The sequence below is a fragment of the Herpailurus yagouaroundi genome, unplaced genomic scaffold (assembly GCF_014898765.1).
Source record: "Herpailurus yagouaroundi ecotype Mexico unplaced genomic scaffold, PumYag 28, whole genome shotgun sequence".
Lineage (NCBI taxonomy): Eukaryota > Metazoa > Chordata > Mammalia > Carnivora > Felidae > Herpailurus > Herpailurus yagouaroundi.
The window spans coordinates 136,657,531-136,664,072 of NW_024412376.1; positions in this window are offsets into that span (position 1 = coordinate 136,657,531).

The window sequence follows — 6,542 nt, forward strand, 5'->3', positions numbered from 1 at the left end:
CTCATTTAGCTCACTTGCTGTTATAGCAAAGCATTGGCCGCAGCCAAAATGCTTAACAGTGTGGAAACATTTGGTACATTATGGCAGACTCTCTCGGGGAATTACTGTGGAGGAATTTAGGATGATAATGATAAAGACTTGGTAGCACCTCGGGAGTATGTTTATGATGAAGCAATCACAAAATTTCACATATGTCCCAGTTTCCACTACATTTTGAAAAAATGCATAGGACCAAGTACTGAAAGAGAGCAGGTTCAAATGACAGACATATTGCCTTGGGGTGATAAGATTTGAGTAAATTTTATTTTGACTTTGGAGTTTGTTCTTCAGTGCTGTTCGTTTGTTTACGATACGTCGACCTTCAGAGAATGTTTTCTGACCCATGTTTTATTTCTTCAGGATTCCATTTCCTGTTGAGATAGTATATTAGTTTCCTGCTGTCACTGTGACAAATTGCCACAAATGTAGTGGCTTAAGACAACACATATTTGTTTTCTTACAGTTCTGGAGGTCCAAGTCCGAAGTACATTCCGCTGGGCTAACATCAAGGCATCACCAGGCCTGTGTTCCTCTCGAAAGCTCCAGGGGAGACTTTGTTTCCTTGCCTTTTCCGGCTTCTAGTGGTTGTTCACATTCCTTGGCTCATGGCTCCTTCCTCCGTATTATGACATAATGGCACATTTCCTTCTCTGACTCTAACCTCCTGCCTCTCTTTGTGACTATGTTGAGCCTACCTGAAGAATCCAAAATAATCTCCCCGTCTCGAGGCCCTTAACTTAATCACATCTGCAAAGTCCCTTTTGCTGCATAGGATAACATAGTCCAAAATTCCAGGGATTAGGGCATGGGCATCTTTGGGATACCGTATTCACCTACCACAGGTAGATCATGTCACCATCTGCTCTGTGCTCACATCGTGCAGGGTACTGCGTTCTTGCACGATGTCAACCAGGTCTTAACCAAACAGGAGAACTGAACAGAGGAAAAAGTAGGCAACTGGCTGGAGGGCAGATGAGTGGCCAGTGAGCATCCCAGAGCAGTGTGGAATCCTGGGGTCACAACCAGTGCACAGAGTCCGTGCTTCCTCTAAAGCAGCAGGAATGGGGCTGGGGACAGTTTTGGTATTCACCCAAGAGTAGGCCAATTCCCATCAGGGGTTTGGGAGCCCTGCTCAGGTCAGCTGATGCTGGGCAGTTAAAAACAAACCAAAAGAAAAAAAACCCACAGTTTTCTGTAACTGCAGGTGTCACAACATAAAGGGTTCTTGGAATCAGGAGTATGAAGCAGGAACTGGGGGCTCTTGCAGTTGGGAGTGACTGGTAGGAACCTGAAGAGAGTCCCTGAATGCTTGAAGCTTAGAAAGTGGGGGCCTGGGAATGCCAGGTTCCCACACTCATACCAGTGCAAAGGGAGAGATGTGGCAATAACCCCAATGTCAACATAATGGGGTATCTGGGGGGCAGTAAAATTGTCCAACCCCATTCTCCATTCATGGTAGCACGCATGCCTCCAAATCCTCTGGGAATTCTTGGTGTTAGAAAAGGGTTCTCTGGGGGGGGCCCTGGGTGTCTCGGTGGGTTAAGCATCTGACTTCGCCTCAGGTCCTGATCCCGCTGTTCGTGAGCTCGAGCCCCGTGTCGGGCTCTGTGCTGACAGCTCGGAGCCCAGAGCCTGCTTTGGATTCTGTGTCTTCCTCTCTCTCTCTCTACCCCTCCTCCACTCGTGCTCGGTCTCTCTCAAAAATAAATAAAACTTCAAATAAAAAAGGAAAGATTTCTCTGGGTCTTCTCTTTTTCCCATTTCTGAGCTCATTCCCCCTGAGTGAGTCCAGTGAACGAGTGCCTTGCTATTGTCCATAGGCTGCCCGTGCCAGGGCACACATCTTCTCTCCCTCAATTTCTCCAAAAACACCGCTCACACAAGGCTCAAATTTGAGGCTAAGAATTATGGCACCAAAACTCTAAACGTCTTCAAGTTGAACAATGGATCTTCCTATTCTTGCTATCAATCTATCTCAACACCAGTGAATCCCTGCCACGTGTCTTTGTGCCCTCAATCTTGCTTTAGACTCCCTTATCCTCTGTTCTCCCACCACCACCCTTTGATTTCCCCTCACCTTTGAACTCAGTTCTCCGCACTTTTTGACGCGGATGAATTCACGTCTATGTCCCCCAGCCACTGCATCACTGAAGGTTCACTGCTGTGCCTGGGCAGTCCACTCCAGGTGCTACCCTCTCAGCAGCATCAAAGAACTAGAAATCAGCTTTGAAATGTGTTTTTCTTTCTATTTCCTCTGTCTCTGTGACAGAAAGGGAGCAGTGTACAGGTAGATTGTCTGTCTGAATGTATGTGGTATCCCATAGGTGCTTTGGGTTTTAAAATTTCAATTTTCCTCCTCACATTATTTAGAAAGCAAGGTAAGGAAAGCCTCAGTTTAGGGACCAAAATACCCAATTTCCAGTCCCAACACTGCCAAGTGACCTTGAGTAAGTCACTTCACTTCCCTGAGACTCAGTTTCCTCACTGGTAAAGGGCCGCAGTTAGGTTTCACAGAATTGTTGTGATGTTTAAATAAGAAAATATGTGGGATCCTTTAAGAGTGGGAGGGGGCTCCTGGGTGACTCCTTCCACTGAGGGTCCAACTTTTGGTTTTGACTCTGCTCATGATCTCGTAGTTCATGAGTTCAAGCCCCACATCAGGCTTTACGCTGACAGCGTGGAGCCTGCTAGGGATCCTCTCTCTCTCTCTCTCTCTCTCTCTCTCTCTCTCTGTAAGACAAAAATAAAAAAAAGAGTGGTAAAAGACTACAGATGAATGGAGGATTGTTAGTATCTTTAGCAAGGAAACTACTGTTTATGCAGTTGGTGATCAGCCAATAGGGTAAGTGGTTGGTTGATTGGGTGGTTTTCCCACACTGTGCCTCAGAGATCTGAGTGACAAGAAAACCCAAAATGAGTTGACGAAATGGCCAGTTCAGCCCCTGCTAATTTGAGAGTCAGGCTGTCCTGCTGCCAGGTACAGATAGGCCACCCACACGTACAGGGTAATGGGGCGGCTGTGGGTGGTCTTGAAAGGCTACTGGCATTTTCTGTAATTTCAGAGAAAAAGAAGAGGGTGACAGTGTCACCAGCTGGACCCATGTGGGGGCTGAGGTCATGGGACTTGGCCAGGCTTTCTTTACACTCTTTCATGTCAAAGCCAAACACAGACTGGTAAAATACAAGGTGATGTTCCCTTTTGGTTTTGGGTCACTGTTCATTAACAGCTGAAAATTATAGTGTTGCCTGTAACTTAGCAACACCAACCTCCAAGATTTCCTGACTCTTTTATTATTGTTTCAGTCTTTTTGTTTGTTTTTGCTTTTAATCGATTGGTGTTTAACTAAAGCAAGTTGTTGATGATGCAAGAGCTTCTATGAGACGCTTCTTAAAATAAAAGGATCGCGATCTTGGCCAACTAAGTCTGGGAAATAGATCATTTCTATTCAAGAACCATATTGTGCATTTGCATTTTCGAGCTCCGAAGAAGTCCTGGAGTAAAGAGGTCAGTGTTTTACAAATTTATCCTCTCATTCAACTCTATTATTTCTAAAGAATACTTCTTCGCATCCAGTAGAGATCATTTCCAAACAGGATGAATTGAGGAATGCTGCTTTTCTCACCCTTCTGACTGCCCTGTGCTTCAAGAGGCTAACTTGTCTGAACTGTGTCAGGAGTCTTTTGCCTTCTGACTCTTAGCTGGGTCCAACCAATGGGAGGACACATGAGAGTAGGCAGAGAGTGAGGTCAAGGTATTGATTTCCCCCACCCATTCCTCTCAAGGATGCTGCCTATTGCCACTTGAAAGAAAGTCACAGTGGCCCTTGTACATAATTATTGCCTCCAGGTTCTAGTAACCAGTTCTTCTTGCTCCTTCAGGCCAAGGGTGGTGCCTACCCCACAGTGTTGCTAATCCCAGGTTCCTGCTCCATCTCTTAAGTCTGTTTCCCTTGACTCTGTCCATACCTTGGTAAACTGTCCCTTTGATGGGGGATGGGAGGGAGGGGAGGTTGGGTGATGGGCATTGAGGAGGGCACCTGTTGGGATGAGCACTGGGTGTTGTATGGAAACCAATTTGACAATAAATTTCATATTTAAAAAAAAAAAAAGCCACTTTCTCAATTACTCCATTTGCATATATCACCCTTTTCCTGCCAGGCCCCTGACTAATGTATGGCTTTCAATCCATGGGGGGCTAACAAAAAGCCTAACACAGTAACACAAGAGAAATATTTTAAAAGCTAGTTAAGAGCCAATTGCAATTACTGTCCTATAAGATATGCAAAACAGAGCATAGACTGCCAGTGTAATGTTTAGATCTCTGAAATGGCTCTGCCTGATGTCACTGGGCCATTAGTTCCTACCCTGACTCATCATGAATTACAATCTCATAGACTTGAAAGGGCTTTGACAGGCGAGGCCAAGTCCATCAGTACCTAGGCATATCCTCAGCTATTGACAAAGACTTCTAGTTCCTTTTAGGATATTCAGATTTCTAAGGTGAAACACCAGTAGGAAGCTTAATTTTTCAAAAAGCAGTTTTGATGCCAGACTGATGAGAGGCATTTGTAGTGGATTCTCTTTTATAAATGGGACACCCTCTCATGCTTCCTTGCCAGGATTTTTTTGGAGACTGATAAAAAAGCAAACTCAATAGATAGATCTCTTGTCTTCTGTTGGTAATCAAATATGTACTAATAACTAGTGAGTGCAAGCATGGGATGTGCTAGAACCAGGGGGCCGGGTGGGAGGAGGAATAGAAACAAATGAAAATGATGGTCTCTTCCCTTGAGGAATTTACAGTATCAATAAAAGAAAATTTATACTCTCAACATTTGAGCCCCGTCATATAAAGCTTTAAAAATGATTATTACAAACAGTATAACATTATACCTAATGTAGGTATAAATAAAAATATTTATATTTTGTTCCTTGTTGAGGCTAGATTTTGAGTGTATGTCTGTCTACGTGCATGCAAAAAAAATGAGCAAGTTTAGAAGTCGTATGGAATAAGGAAAGGAATATGACTTTTAGAGTTCATTATTTGGGTTCATTTTCATGACTATAGATAAATAATTTCATCCTTCTAAAACTGCCTCATCTGAGAAATAAATAAAATAGAAATAAATAAAATAAATAAAATAGACCAGGCACAGCTGTCAGGAAGATTTGATGGAGTAAGAAAAAACAAAAGAGCCTAGGCTGAGCTGGTCCTTTAGAGACCCTTATGAAATATCAATTCCCTTCTCTTCCTTCAGAAAAAAAAAATAGGCCTTAAAATCTATTTCTGACTTGTCTATAAAGACTTTGTGGGGGGTGAGACTTTTAAAGGATTTTGAGTGTACAAGGGAGAGGCCAACAGAAATCATGACCCCTTCAGGTACTACCAGAAGGAGATATCAGCCTTGGAAAAAAAAAAAAAAAAAAAAAAAATTGGCCACATAAAAGTTGTGCTGCTCATTCTGTTGCCTCTACAGAGAATTAAACAAGTCCAGAGAATGCTCTCTTTTCGAAAGGTATTTCTAAAAAAGTAGTCCCATAACCTACCTAGCTAATATGTTCAAGAGCCACTCAAATTTTGTCTATAAGCTCTTACATTCAAGCACTTCTATGTTCACCACAGCTTTCTGACCTGCAGTTTAGCTCCACTGCCCTTCCCCCAATCCTCTGTCCCCCAAGACAGCATAAGTCACTTACACGTCTTACCACGGTGTTCTCCATTTCCTTTCACACCATCATCTGAACCTCTTTTTTCCAGTCTTTGAGAAAGTGTTATGTAAGTGCCAGACTAACACAGGAAGGAGACTTTGGAAAAAAATTCAATTTGAGCCTGAAGGTACCTTAAACCCAGGGAAACTAAAACTCAGCTGGAGAAGAACTGCCCACTTTGTTTAGAAGAGCTGGAAAGCCTCCAAAGCCAATTCACACATCTTCCATGAATGTGTGTGTGTGTGTGTGTGTACAGGACTTTTGTGAACTGCTTGCTTCCTCAAGGACCGTACCCCCTGAAACAGCCTAAGAATCAGCCAACTGGCGAGTGACCTCTGATGACTGCAAATACTGTCATACCCAGAGCTTCAAGCATAAAAAGAGGCAACAATTCATCCCCAAACCACAACATAGTTTATTTAGCAGGAAGAGACAGGGCCACTCTGTAAACTGGCAAGAGACTGAGGAAGAGCTGGCAGTAAAGGTCTTCCTTGTTTGTTTCCTGGGGCTGTGCCCTGTAGCCCATGGTAATTAGGGGACAGGGTGGGGCCCTCTGGCCTGAAAATGATAGGAAAGGTGCTGCCCTAATTACTGGATGTTATTGGGATGATACTTGAGGTGTGGCTATTACCAACTGGTGAAGTTCATTAACTAGACCTCATAAATGGCAAGCTAGGGCTCTAAAGGGAAATGGCAGTAATATACACTGCCCTGAAGCATTGAAGTAGGATGTCATTCGAAGACCAGGTCCAAATGGCCATCTTAAATGCAGAGATGTATTTGGTGTTTTTTGC